General features: G+C 39.3%; 1 protein-coding gene across 2 annotated transcripts in view; it reads left to right on the top strand.

Annotated features, from left to right (window-relative positions):
* Positions 1-14,965, top strand: part of SOS1 (SOS Ras/Rac guanine nucleotide exchange factor 1) — a 275,229-nt gene that overhangs the window by 49,268 nt on the left and 210,996 nt on the right. The gene's annotated exons all lie outside the window — the stretch shown is intronic.

Raw genomic sequence — 14,965 nt, 5'->3', positions numbered from 1 at the left:
TCTTAAAGGGCTCATGTTGGTGCAACCTTAAGACCAAAAAGCACGTTTGGCACAGAGGTGGACACGGATTTTATTAGGACTTACGGAGGAGACGTTCCCCATGGCGGCCTTCTGGAAAATATAAACACAGCACCCCGCAAAGGCTGAGTGTGCAAGAGACAGCTTATAAGGGTTTAGGACAAAGATATTCCGTAGCATATGGCAGCAGTTTCAGCAGGGTTTTGTGACACAGAGGTTTGGAGATTTATTGCCAACAGTAATTAGGGGGAAGGAGTTTTATTGCTTTATGAGATAAGTGGTATATGATATCATGTGCACATTTTTTCCTCCTGGAGGAGGTCTGTTGACCTTTAACCTCTGTCCCGGTTATGTGGGCAGCTACGTGCAGCACTTACTCTCAGTGTGGAGGGGGCACGGGGGCCTTGGCTTCCCACAATTCACCCCCACGAGGCAGACTGCGTTGATCTAGGACAGGCATTGCAGTCAGATCCTACAACAGTATATGATACAGAAGAATGCTAAGAGTTCCCCGCACAGAGATAATAACCTTACAAAAAGATGCTGTCATGGCTAAGAAAGGGAATTAAACTATTTAAACAAAGGCTTTACTGATAAATGATCAATATTATGTGTTGCTCCTGCTTATGATTTAAAACTTGTGAAACAGTGTGCAAATGATTAGGAATATATACAAAGCCCTGCACATAATTAAGGCACAGGTGCCACTTTGTGCTGCAGTGAGGATAGTTAAGGTCATTTAATTTTGTAAAACTGCTTTTTTAAGCTGGTAGTTTTTTTTAATTTCGCAAGGATATGCCTATTTTGGAATCATTGAGTGCTTGGACAATGTGATTGGCTAAAGCTGCTACGTGGTTTTCAGTAACTATTGCAGCTCCTTTTGGTACAGAAATGGCTAAAGGATAATACTACCACAGAGTGCATTTTATTTTATATTTAGTTTTAACTATTTCCCAATTACTAGGAGTATGGGGAAAGAGGTATTGTTCTAGTTTGCTAGCTAGAATACAATATATCAGGAAAAGAATGGCTTTTGAAAAGGGGAATTTAAAAAGTTACTAGTTTATAGTTCCAAGGCCAAGAAAATGTCCCAATTAAAACAAGCCTATAGAAATGTCCAATCTAAGGCATCCAGGGAAAGATACCTTGGTTCAAGAAGGCCAGTGCAGTTTAAGGTTTCTCTCTCAAGTGGAAGAGCACATGGTGAACACAGTCAGGGTTTCTCTCTCATCTGGAAGGGCATGTGGCAAAACACGGCGTCATCTGCTAGCTTTCTCTCCTGGCTTCCTATTTCATGAAGCTCCCTGGGAGGCGTTTTCCTTCTTTATCTCCAAAGGTTGCTGTTTGGTGGATTCTGCTTCTTGTGGCTTTGTCATTCTGCTCTGCTTTCTCTGAAACTCTCTCCAAAATGTTTCCTCTTTTATAGGACTTCAGAAACTAATCAAGACCTACCCAAATGGGTGGAGACATGTTGTCACCTAATCCAGTTTAACAACCACTCTTGATTAGATCACATCTCCAGGGAGATGATCTGATTACAGTTTCAAACTTACAGTATTGAATAGGAATTATTCTACCTTTATGAAATGGGATTTAGATTAAAACATGGCTTTTCTAGGGTCCATACATCCTTTCAAATCAGCGTAGGTATATAAGGTAGTGGGTACATAGGGTTGTTCCTATGTACAATGTCCTGTTCAGTTGTAGGGTAAATGGGGCCAACCATATTGCCCACAGATCTATCACTTAACGGGAAGGATATGCCCCATGTTGGTGGGAGATACTTAGCTAGTGGAAAAGCATATTGGTTTGTAGCTTAATAGTAAAATTACACAATTTGGGGGACAGCCACCATATTGTAAATTCTATTAAGTCATTTTACACAAACAGGGGCCACATGGCTTACTGTTGCATCTTCTGCCATTAGTCACCCTAAACCATTAAACACAGCATCCCCTAATATAGGTCAGGGTTTGTTCACCTGTTCCGGTACAAGAGAGAAGATGTACACCTGGTCTCATCAGAGGACAGAAGTTGGATTTTAGTCTTAAATGGGGAGATTTTTTTTTAAGATTTTTTTAATCCTTGAATTTTCCCAGGCCACAGGGTATTCCACACGGTTTAATTCACTGGGTCACGTTTGAGGAAGGCCAGTAGCACCCAAGGATGGCAAGTCCTTGCAAACCGAACCCTGGGTTCGATTATGGACATGAGTTACCACTGAAGCCCACTGTTGGAAGGTGTTCACTAGGACCCTATGGGTGAAAAGAAGGATGTTTATGGGGAACAATAGGGTGTAATTCTCGTTGATTGAATAATATACATGCTAGAGTTCTACTGGTTGATAATAAAGTATCAGGCAGAGGAACACTACAAAGAGGTTTTAAGTACCAGATATTTTCTCCTTGCAAATTTTGAGAGTCCTTTACCATTAGGTTATTTTTTTTTCTTTTTTTTCTTTTTTTGCACGGGCAGGCGCTGGGAATTGAACCTGGGTCTCCGGCATGGAAGGTGAGAATTCTGCCACTGAGCCACTGTTGCACCACCCTACATTAACTTTTAATTTGTTCATAAGAAGGGTTTACATAGTTATGCATAACATTTTCATGGAAATAGGAGGCCCTGAATTGGTGATAAAGATTTTAACAGGCATCTTTTTTTTTTATAAATTGAGTTTTTATTACACTATTTTGGGTCATTACAAATTTATTACAATATTTTGACTCCTATTCCCCAGGGACTTAGTATTCTAATCAGTGCAACTGCATAGGCCAGTACCAAGGCTAATTGACCTCATTTTCTCCTTTTTGTATGGTCTGAGTTACAGGCAACAGCAAATTATCATTATTCCTCCCTTCAGGCTGTAAAGTGACTGCCCTTTACATTTGTATTCTTAGTGCCTGCGTTGGGCTTGCCCTTCGCAATTCAGTAGGAGAAGGTGCAACAGCCCTCGGCGTTGCATTTAAACAGACTAAGGCCTGATGGAGTCTCTTAGTCCACCGTTGCAAGGAAATTTTATTATTTTTTAACTGTTCCTTTAAGAGGCTATTCATTTTTCCAATAAGGCCCGCACCCGTGGGACTATAAGATAGATGAAGCATCCACATGACACCTTGATCCATGGCTCGTGATTGAGTTATTTACCAGTGAAATCAGTTTCCCAATTACTATTTATATGTGTAGGCACTCCATGCAATGCTCTTACTTTTTCCAAACATTGGATGGTGGCCCATTGGTTAGCCTTCCCCACTGGAAAAGCTGACAACAGTCCTGTAGCCATGTCCACGGCAGTAAAAGCAAATTTCACCCCCTCCAAGAGTGGAAGGAGACTGGACTGGTGTAATCCACTTGCCAACTGGGACTTGTGACCAACCAATGTGTCCCATTTGGTGTGGTAATCTACACGGCCGATGCAGGGAGCACAAAGGGTGCTCTCTAGAGATGTCCATTAGCTGCTGACACGTGATTGACAGCTGGAACTGCTGGGCCAGATGCCACAAGGTTTGATACTCTTGATGTCTGCTTTTCCAATCAAGCCTTTCTGCTGCTTCTCTGGTTTCAGCTGTGCTGCTTTGAACCTGTGCAAGTGCATCTGCTTCACCTTCCTGGGTGATGTGTTGGGAGTATGGGCAGGGACATGATAGACAGTTAACTTTCAGTGACGTCTTTCTACAACTCTTGTCCCCAGAGGGAAGAAGACTATGACTGTCCATTGTTCAGGTTGTAAGACCTTTGTAAACAGTCCAGCTGTCAGTACAGATAGTTAGCATGTTTCTAACTATTCACGCACTATTACTATTCATACTGCTCTTTAATTCAGCCTATTGATTGCTTTGCATGGCACCAGTCTCCCACCGTTTAGTGTTAGTACTGGGCTCTACCATCATGGCTGTCCATGTGGGAGCCTGCCCACTAATGAATCCATCAGTGTACCAAGCAGACTCGGGAATGGGGTATCTCCCAACAGACTGATACCATCCCACAGGAATGTACCTGTGCCTTCTATAGTGGACATTCCAACAGCTATTTCAGGTGCAGCAACTATATGTTAAATCTTCTATTAGAACATTGGTCCAAGAATTTCATGCATTTTTGTATTCAAAGGGCCGCTATTGAAAATACTGTGCTATAGCAGTGTGCTGGTTTGAAAGGATGTATGTCCCCTAGAAAAGCCATGTTTTAATTTAAATCCCCATTTCATAGAAGCAGAATAATCCCTATTCAATGCTGTATGTTTGAAATGTAATCAAACCATATCCCTGGAGATGTGATGTAATCAAGAGTGGTTGTTAAGCTAGATTAGGTGACGACATGTCTCCACCCATTTGGGTGGGTCTTAATAAGTTTCTGGAGTCCTATAAAAGAGGAAACATTTTGGAGAATGAGAGATTCAGAGAGAGCAGAGCAGAACGACATAGCCACAAGAAGCAGAGTCCACCAGCCAGCAACCTTTGGAGATGAAGAAGGAAAATGCCTCCTGGGGAGCTTCATGAAACAGGAAGCCTGGAGAGGAAGCTAGTAGATGATGCTATGTTCACCACGTGCCCTTCCACTTGAGAGAGAAACCCTGAACTTCATTGGCCTTCTTGAACCAAGGTATCTTTTCCTGGATGCCTTTGATTGGACATTTCTATAGACTTCTATGGACATTTTCTCAGTCTTAAGGCTGTAAACTAGCAATTTATTAATTTCCCCTTTTTAAAAGCCATTCCGTTTCTGGTATGTTGCATTCTGGCAGCTAGCAAACTAAAACAAGCAGATAGGCTTTCGTGTGTTCAGCATGCTCAGTTAGGCACTGCCAGAGTGTGGCTCAGAAGCTGTGTCAGTTACCTACTCCTCAACAGGGATGGCCATTTTCTAGGTAACTGGACATTTTTGCATCAGTCCCTTCACTTGAAATAAGGCATTCTATTCAGCACACAATTACTTTAACAGGGGACTGTATTTCATTTTTGTCCCTTTCCATAATTGTGACCAACAATCAAGGCCATTTGTTTAGAATGTGGCCTCTGCCACAGACCCCATCTAAAGCCACCTATCAGCACTGACTACAACAAATACATAGGGCAGATCTGTATTTATGCCCCCCAGTGCTTGTGTCTGTGCTATTGCCCTTTTTGCCTTTTTAAAAGCAGCCTGTTTGTTGATATCCCATTCCAAGGGATGGCCTTTCCTAATCAAAACATGCAAAGGTTTTAACATTTAGGCGAAGTGAGGAACAGAAGATCTCCAACGTCCCAACAATTCCAAGAAAGTCATCAGTTGTTTTGGCATTTGCGGTGTGAGGAAACACTGCACTTTATCAATTACAGCAGAAAGTATGATTTTTGTCTTATCTGACCATACAACACCTAAGAATTTGACAGAGTAGCCAGGGCCTTGCAATTTGTCACAAATTGATTGCCCATCTCAACTTTTAAAGTGAGATAGCAATGAGCCTGAGACTTCTTTTAATTCTGAAAGAGTTACTGGTTAACATGACATCATCGATATAGTGAAATAGGTTACATTGGCAGGACTTTTCCACTTAGCTAAATTCTTTGCCACAAGAACATGGCAGATGGTCAATCAGGCTATGTATGTAGACTTGAGGAAGCACAGTAAAAGTCCATTGTTGTCCTTCCCAAGTGAAGGTGAATGCAGGCTTGCTTGATTTTTTTTTAAGGAAGATACTTAAAAAAAAGCATTAGTAAGATCTAATATTAAATGATATTGACGCAATTAGGTAACTAATCTTGTGTAAAAAAAAAAACAGTGATGTTTTGGACTGTGGCATACAATGGTGGTGTTACTTTATTTAACTCCAAATCTACTATTATATGTCATGTTCCATCAGGCTTTTGTACTGGCCATACAGGAATATTGAAAGGGCTATAGGTAGGTAATATCATCCCCATTCACTCCAACTCTTTAATAGTGGCTAAGATTTCTTAGTGCCTTCCCAGAAGTTTATATTATTGTGTAGCCACAGTCTCTTGGGGTGGGGGTACTTTTACAGGTGATTATTTAGCTTGTCCTCCCAGTACCTCTTTAATTTCACCCAGAGCAGAATCCCCCTATAGTGGTTTGCAACATGGCATCTGTAGAAGATTAATCACTAAAATGTATTCTAGTATAGGAGAAATATATACCATACACACTCGGGGAAGGCAATTTCCCAATTTGTAAAGTTAGGCTGTGCCACTTTGCCTGGATGGTTTCCCTCCCATAGCCATCTATAGCCAGAAGTGGCCTGTGGGATTGGACTGCATTCCCACTGATTAAATTGTATTTGGCTCCCATATTTAATAGTGTTAACACTTGCTGTTGGTCAGTAGGGTACCAGTAAATGGTTAATTCTACATCTGGCCTCCAATTCCCAGGGTCCCCAGCTGTTGTTTGCACGTGGGAATATTGACCTCACCCCTATAGAAGAGGGAAAGGGGCTTACCAAGGCTCTTCCAGGCGAACGGAGGGCTCCTGTTTTCTTTCCTGACTTCCTTTCTTCCTCCAAAGCTTGGGAGCTCACTTTAGTAAATCCTTGGTCCATAGACATCTTTTTCAATCGTTTTACCAGAACTGTGTTTGGTTGCTTAACTACAGCCTCTATGTCCATGCCTGTGGCGATGAAATCCACCCACATTTCACTGGTGGGACATCCTATTACAGCTGTTCATGCTCATGGGGAACCTTTCCCATTGCCTTTACCCCCACCACCTTTCTCCACAGCATTTCCAACTCTCTGAAGTCAACTATATACTGAGTGGCAAGGGTGATGGGCTGTCTTACTAGTGAACTTAGAATAGACATGAGAGACCCATAGTAATGGTTGAGGGTAGTATGCAATACCATGTCTTTCATTCTTGCAGTAAAAGTTTCTGTATAGGACCTAAGAAAGCTATTGCATATATGACATGTTTCATTCCTAGTCCCTTTAGCTCACCCATGCTTTGCCAATGGGGGTATTATGCAGTATATCCCCCTCATTTGGCTATACAGCATTTATACCTGTCAGTTAGCCATACTCATAACGAGGCGGTTTTTGCATCATTTGAGGTAGCACACAAGTGCTGTCATAGTGAAGGATGCATTGTAATGGACACCAATTTACTCATCTCAATTCCAGAAAGCATACCCGCTCTGTTCCAGTGTCCTAAAACCTCAGAATCCTATTGGGTAGGGACTTCCTGTTTTTTGTTTGTTTGTTTGTTTTGTCTATACTGCTGCCTTAAATCACCCAATTTGGCAGTGGTATAATCTTTCATAGTAACATGTAACTTCTGTTTATGAGGTTGGAATTGCTGAGCCCCAGGAGGTTGATTTTCTGGTGCCTTCCATTTCTTGTTGTATTATGGGGCATACCTGTCAGAGCTCTTCATCCTCCTACACCTTCTATTCCTCTTCCCCTTTCCAAAGAGGAGTTAATGGGGTCCCACAATTTGGGATTCCATCCCAGAGTCACTAAAATCCCCTGGACTCAAGCCCAGGACAACTTATGGCCTCTGACTTGGGTATATCTACATGCTAGAGTCTCTAAATGACTGTCCACTTGGTGCAGGAGATCAGTCAGAAAGCCCTTTATTTCCACCTGGGCATGGTATGTATCTCTTTCTGGTTTCAATTCCTCCTCTATATTATGGGCTGTTGTTTCTGCTGCCTATTCTGCCTTTGTGGCCATAACAAAGCTCCTAAAAGGGACCAGGTTATGGCTTCCACTACTTGGTGTTCTTTTTTTTTCTTCTGCTTCTTCTAAAATTGAGTTATCCTGTTATTTGTTGCAAAACAGTTAGCAACCCTGATGGAGTTTTCAGGGCAACCCCATATTCTTGCAGTGGTCTCCATACGTCCAGGAAGACAGCCACCCCTCCCCACATGGATGATATAGGCCAATTTGGTATTTCCCCAATGGATTCTCCCTTCTGAGGACTCATGACCTCTCCAGCTAGTGGCTGTTTGGTCTCCTGACTGGCTCACCAGTTGTTCCAACCCAGCTCTTGAAGGCTCAAGTCAGTGCAGCCTTAAGATTAAAGAACACATCTGGGACAGAGTTAGACATGAGTTTTATTAGGATTCATGTACAGGAGGAGATCTTTCCCCATGGCAGTCATCTGGAAAATATGAAAGCAGCATACTGCAAAGGCGGGTGCAAGGACAGCTTATAAGGGTTTGGACAAAGATATTCTACAGATTATGAGAGCAGAGTTTCAGCAGGGTCTTGCGACACAGGGTTTGGAAATATGTTATCAACCGTGATCAGGTGGAGGTGTTTTAATGCTTTACAAGATAAATGGTTTACGACACCATCTATATATTCTTTCATCTTTGAGGTGGTCTATTGACCTTTAGCTTCTCTCCCTGTTGTAGAGGTAGCTACTTATTCTCAATGTTCAGTAACTTATTCTCAATGTGGAGGGGGAGCTTGGGTCCTGGGTCTCCACCAATACTTGGGAGATGGGAGAAGCTCAAACTGATATTTTTAGTTTTCTTTCCCATGACCAAAATATTTCTATGAGGAGGGCAATGTGGAATGATAGAGAAAGCGTGGTCTTTATATTTAAAATGAGGGAGAAGGTGATGAACCTCAAGTTGATGGTTTTGATGTTCTCAATAAAATAGAAGTAAAGACCAGGAGCAGAAGAGAGGTGAAAAGGGGATGGGGAAAACAGATGTAAGAGGAAAAGGTATAAATTTGGAGTTCTGAAGATTGATATACTTCGCTTGCTAGAGATTCAGTAGGCTGCTGGGTGATATTGAGTGTCCCTTTGAGTCCTATGATCATGAAATTAAAGTGATGCCAAGCTGTACAATTCTATGGTTCTCCCACAATGCTCAAGCATCCATCAACAGATGAATGGAGAAATAAAATTGGCATATATATACAATGGAGTGTTATTCAGCTGTAAAAGGAATGAAATTTTGATGCATGCTATAACATGGATGAACCTTCAAGACATCATGTTGAGTGAAATAAGACAGACACTATAGGACAAATACTGTATGATCTCACTTATATGAAATGAGCAGAATATGCAAATCATAAAGTTAGATACCAGAATACATCTTACCAGGGGCTGGGGCAAAGATGGAGGGAAGAGATGGAACATTAATGCTTAATTGGTATGGAGTTTTTATTTGGGTGATGGAAAAGATTTGGAAATGGGTAATGATGATGGAGATAGAACTTTATGAATATAGTTAACAGCACTGAATTACATTTGAATGTGGTTAAAAGGATAATTTTAGATTATCTGTATGTTACTAGAATACAGATTAAACTAAAAAAAAAAAAAGGACTGTCCAACACAAACAGTGAACACGAAAGCAAGGTTTGAACTAAAATTAATTGTATAATTAGAATAATAGATATTGTTTCAGCAATTTCAACAAAGCTACCACACTAATGCAAATTGTTAATAATAGGAAAAACTGTGTGAGGGGAGGTATATAGAATCTCTCTGTTCTAGTTTGCTAGCTGATGAAATGCAATATACTAGGAATGGAATGGCTTTTTAAAAGGGGAATTTAATAAGTGGCTAGTTTACAGTTCTAAGGCCAAGAAAATGTCCCAATTAAAGCAAGCCTATAGAAATGTCCAATTTAAGGCGTCCAGGGAAATATACCTTGGTTCAAGAAGGTCGATGAAGTTCAGGGTCTCTCTCTTAAGTGAGAAGGCACATGGCGAACACAGGGTTTCTCTCTCAGCTGGAAGGGCACATGGTGAACACCACATCATCTGCTAGCTTTCTCTCCTGGCTTCCTGTTTCACGAAGCTCCCCAGGAGGTGTTTTCCTTCTTCATCTCCAAAGGTCACTGACTGGTGGACTCTGCTTCATGGTGCTACAGCATTCTCTGCTCTTCTGAATCTCTCACTTCTCCAAAAGGTGTCCTCTTTTGTAGGGCTCCAGAAACTAATCAAGACCCACCCAAATGGGTGGAGACACGCCTCCACCTAATCTTGCTTAACAGCCACTCTTGATTAAATCACATCTCCAGAGAGATGATCTAATTACAGTTTCAAACATACAGTACTGAATAGGGATTAGAAGAAATGGCTATCTTTACAAAATAGGATTAGGATTAAAACATGACTTTTCTAGGGTACAAGCATCCCTTCAAACCAGCACACTTTCCATTTTCTACATGATTTTTCTATAAACCTAGAATTTCTCTAGTAAAAAGTTTAAAAGTAAGAAAAATTTGCCTGTCCTCCCCTGTAAAAAAGAAATAAAAGGAAACTTTCTAAATATGCTAAAAAAAAAAAAACATTGTGGCTGATATTGCATATTGGCAGGCCCTAAAATGGATGCACAGAGGAAAGCCAAGATACTACATTTCTGAGACTCTTTTGTGGCTGGGAATCAAGATGTGATTTTGGGTCCACCTAATAGAAGCGTATGTGTGCGATTTTGATTTGGAATTGAATAAAATGTGGAGTGAGGTAGGGCTCAGAGCGTCTGCTTGGCTGGTAAAGACTGTGGCAGAGGTAGCATGTCTCTCAAGCAAGCCACTGTAGCAGCAGCTTATTAATTTAAGAGATAACTCCTTGGTTGAGCAGTTGTCTACATCAGTAGTGGCAGCTTGCCCAATTTTGGTCAAGGTACAGTCATCACAGGGCCCAGGAGTTTTTCCTGAAACCTTGGGCTGGGTCCTGCTCCACCAGCCTTTAGAAAAGGGCTGGGAGCAAAATTTTCATGATTTGCCTAAAAATGATTGCATGTGCAGAGATTCAAAGAGACTACTATATTTTACAAAGAAAACTATTGCAACTAATGAGTTTTTGCAACTCATAATAAGTTATTGCAACTAAATAACTTTTTCTTTAACTCAACAATAATCAGATAGAAATGTAGTTTAAAAATCCCATTCTAAAGAACAACAAAAGTTGATAATAACCAGGAATACTTTACAAACTGGCATGTAGATTCCATTTCAGTCTCTTATTCCCTGTTTCACCTCCTTCAGAATATGTTCTACCGTCTCCTGACTAAAATCAGCAAAGAGCTAAAAAGAATATTATAACAAAATATTTCAGGAGAACTGTTCCCTCTGAAGTATGAGTAATAAAAAAACCTATTTTTACCACATCATCCTAGCAAATTGCAATTCTAATTCCCCTTTGGCTGTTACTATTGTTTTCCAATCCAATACTTTGTTTTTATTTTAACTTGTATGTGAAAATTAAGAACGCAAAAACCATATACCACATCAATCAAGGGAAACTTTTTCTTTTTTAGACAAAGGGTGTTAGAAGGAAGGCAGTTCTGAAGCCACAATACTTTTTTTTTTTTCATAAAAATAATCCTTATGAAACTCTGTTCCTGGTATTCTCTCCATAAACCATGCATGTAGATGTAACTTTCAAAGACTTAGGGAAATGAGCTACTGCACAAAGGATGTTCAGATGCATTATTTTCTTTTTGTATTTTTTTCTTTCTCTTTTTTTTTTTCAGGGTTGCTGGTAGTTTATTGGCCAAAATATGTAGAGAGTGCCTGTTGAAAGCTGTTATAGAAGAATAGATCTGATCTATATTTTTTATAAGTAAACTCTGCTTAAGGAACATATCAAACTTATAAGAAACTACATGTTCTTTACTTATAGATTCAGAACCATATTAATTTCTGCTCATGCTTTGAGAAAGGAATCTGTTTGGAAAGTTATAGATACAGATAGGTCTCTATAATCGATGAATTTGAGGTATTTATACAGATGTATCATGATTAAAAAGATTGCCTGCTATCCTGTAAAACAGTATACATATACAGTTGTATCTGTTGGGTTCTCAGGGAAGCATATCCCTGGTTGGAGTAAGAATGCAAAAATCTTGAAAGGAAACACACTTGTGAAAGGAAAAGGACAAAAACAAAACTGGGCAGGAGAGCTATCAGACCACAATGAGATCTGACAGTGCTTCAGTCATCATGATGGCGTTCTGGAGAAAAGATTGCCCATTAGAAAAGTCCGGGGCGGGCCACGGTGGCTCAGCAGGCAAGAATGCTTGCCTGCCATGCCAGAGCACCTGGGTTCAATTCCCAGTGCCTGCCCATGTAAAAAAAAAAAAGAAAAGGAAAGTCCGGCATTGGGTACAAGTGGCCAAGTTCTTGCATAACCGTCTGACTCAGTCATTGATTGGGGTCACCCTAAGAAGAGCATGACCTTTGCTCAACGTTGATGGGAACCTGAAGGAATTAACAGCCAGGGGCAGTCAACTAGCCACACAGTCCTTGCAGTTGGGCAATGAGTCTTTTCTTGAAGGGGGATATAGGCTGTGCAGCATCTCCTTGCCTGCTATAAATTAACATTAAAGTTGCATTCAAAATAAATGGTGTGCTACTTCCTTACAATTTCTTACTCTTTAGAAGTGATAAAGGGAGAAAGAAGAGTTCAACAATAGTGCTGGGAAAACTGAATATCTAGATGCAAAAGAATGAAATTTGACTTCTACTTTGTACCATATTCAAAAATTAACTCAGATCAACAATCTAAATATAAGAGCTAAAGCCACAAAAATCTTAGAATAAAACATAGGGAAAAATCCTCAGGACCTTGTAATTGCCAATGGATTCAAAGATATGACACCAAACCACAAGCAAAAAAAGAAAAAAATAGATAAATCGGGCTTCATCAAAATTAAAAAATTTGGGGGTGATAAAAAGTTTTGGTAATGGATAGTGGTGATGGTTACACAACAGTGTGAATGTATTTAGCAGCACTGAATTATATATTTGAATGTAGTAGAAAGGGGGAATTTTAGGTTGTGAATGTTACTAGAATAAATTTTAAGAATTTAAATTTTAAAATGTTGTGCATCACAAAGGTTAAAATAAATTGGGTAGATGGAAATACTAATGGTCAATGAGAGGGAGGGGTAAGGGGTATGGTACATATGAGTTTTTTCTTTTTTCTTTTTATTTCTTTTTCTGGAGTGATGCAAATCTTCTAAAAAATGATCATGGTGATGAATGTACTACTATGTGATGATATCATGAGCCATTGATTGTACAGCATGTATGGAAAGTTTGTATGTTAAAAATGTTTGTGTTTGTATGTTGTTTTGGTTTGTCAATAAAAATTAAAAAAATTTTATGCATCAAAGGACATTATCAAGAAAGTGAAAAGAGAACTTACAGAATGGGAAAGCTAACAGGTGTTGATAAGGACGTGGAGAAATTGGAAACTTCACGCATTGCTGGTGTGAATGTTAAGTGGTGGAACCACTGTGAAAAATAGTTCGATAGGTCCTCAAAAAATTGACCATAGAATTACCATATGACCTGGCAATTCTACTCTTAGGTTTATACCCCAAAGAATTGATAATAGGGACTCAAAGACATACTTGTACTCCAGTGTTCATAGCAATATTATTCACAATAGCCAAAACATGGGAATAACCCAAGTGTCTTTATCGACAGACAGATAAGCAAATGTGGTACATCCATACAAGGGAAAATTATGCTGCCATTAAAAAGGAATGAAATTCTGATATGTTACAACATGGATGAACCTTGCAAACATCATACTAACTAAAATAAGCCAGGCACAAAAGGACAAATATTGTATGATTCCTCTTCTATGAAATATCCAGGATAAAGAAATTCAGAGAGACAGAAAGTAGACTAGATGTTACCAGGAACTGTGAGGAGAAGCAATTGGGAGTTGTTGCTTAAAGGGTAAAGAGTTTCTGTTTTGGGTGATAAAAGTGTTTTAGTAATGGAGATGGTGATGGTAGCACAATATTGTACATGTAATTAATGCCATTGGATTGTATATTAAAAATGGTCAAAATGGCAAATTTTATGTTTTACACTTATTTTAGCACAATAAAAGGATGATAAGGATATAAAACCTACAGCCAACCTCAGTTTTTATGAAACGCTAACTGACCAATTGACCTGTTGGTTCTATAATTTTCTTTATATATATGGAAGAAAAAAGGCATTTTCTAGGTTCTGTGTGTTTATCTAATAAACTCCAAGATCACTCCACCCATCTGTCAGATCACCTGATGGGGTCACAGCCCTGGTAACCAAAGGATTGACAGAAGAACTTATTCCAGAGTAAATGTATCTGTCATAACTAAACTGAAATGCTTTACAAATTGAACCTGGAATAAGACAGTAATAGTAAAATGGTCATTTATCTCATATAGTTCCAAAAATTTTACCACTTCAAGGTAGGAGGTATGATTTCAGGGAAACTAAAACACTATTTTAGAGGCTTTATAGATACTAATACAACAGGAATAGTCATGATTCAGTAACTCAAATTTTATGCCCTGCCTTATTATTATTATCATTATTATTATTTTGTATGCTTTATGGCAGGGTCACATTTCATTATTTTTCCATGTGAGTATCCATTTGTTGAATTTTTGTTTGGTTGTTTTTTGTTTGTTTGTTTTTTTGGAAAGTGCATGGACTGGGAATTGACTCCGGTCTCCCGCATGGCAGTCAAGAATTCTACCAGTGAACTACCCTTGCACCCCCCTGCCTTATTATTATTGTTATTTTTAGACATAGACAAGCGTAAATTTTATTTTAATACAACGATTACTGCTTAACATATTTACGGCAGATTTGCTGCAGAGCCAACACAAAAAATGATTTGCAAACAATATTACTACTCATATCAATGATCCCAGAGCCCTAAATACTTGTAGCTTTCTAAAACATCCACCACCGTGTGTGTATGTGTGTGTCTGTTTGTGTGTGTGTGTGTGTGTGTATGAGAGAGAAAGAGAGAGAGAGAGAGAGAGATGCTTCTGCTAATAGGTTGATTTACTAAGAATACATTTTTCCTCATATATATGCCTTAGCTTATTATTATTACACCGATTTTAATGAGCATCCTGAAATATATTGTCAGCATTAAATACATTAAAATTAAAATGAATATTATACAGTATGTATACTTATGTACACTTATCTCAGTAAAATTGCTCTCAAAATTAAGGTGAAATTAGCTCTCCAG

The sequence above is a fragment of the Tamandua tetradactyla genome, chromosome 17 (assembly GCF_023851605.1).
Source record: "Tamandua tetradactyla isolate mTamTet1 chromosome 17, mTamTet1.pri, whole genome shotgun sequence".
Classification (NCBI taxonomy): Eukaryota; Metazoa; Chordata; class Mammalia; order Pilosa; family Myrmecophagidae; genus Tamandua; species Tamandua tetradactyla.
Note: the sequence above shows the minus strand (reverse complement) of the source record. Positions and strands in the feature narration are given on the sequence as shown.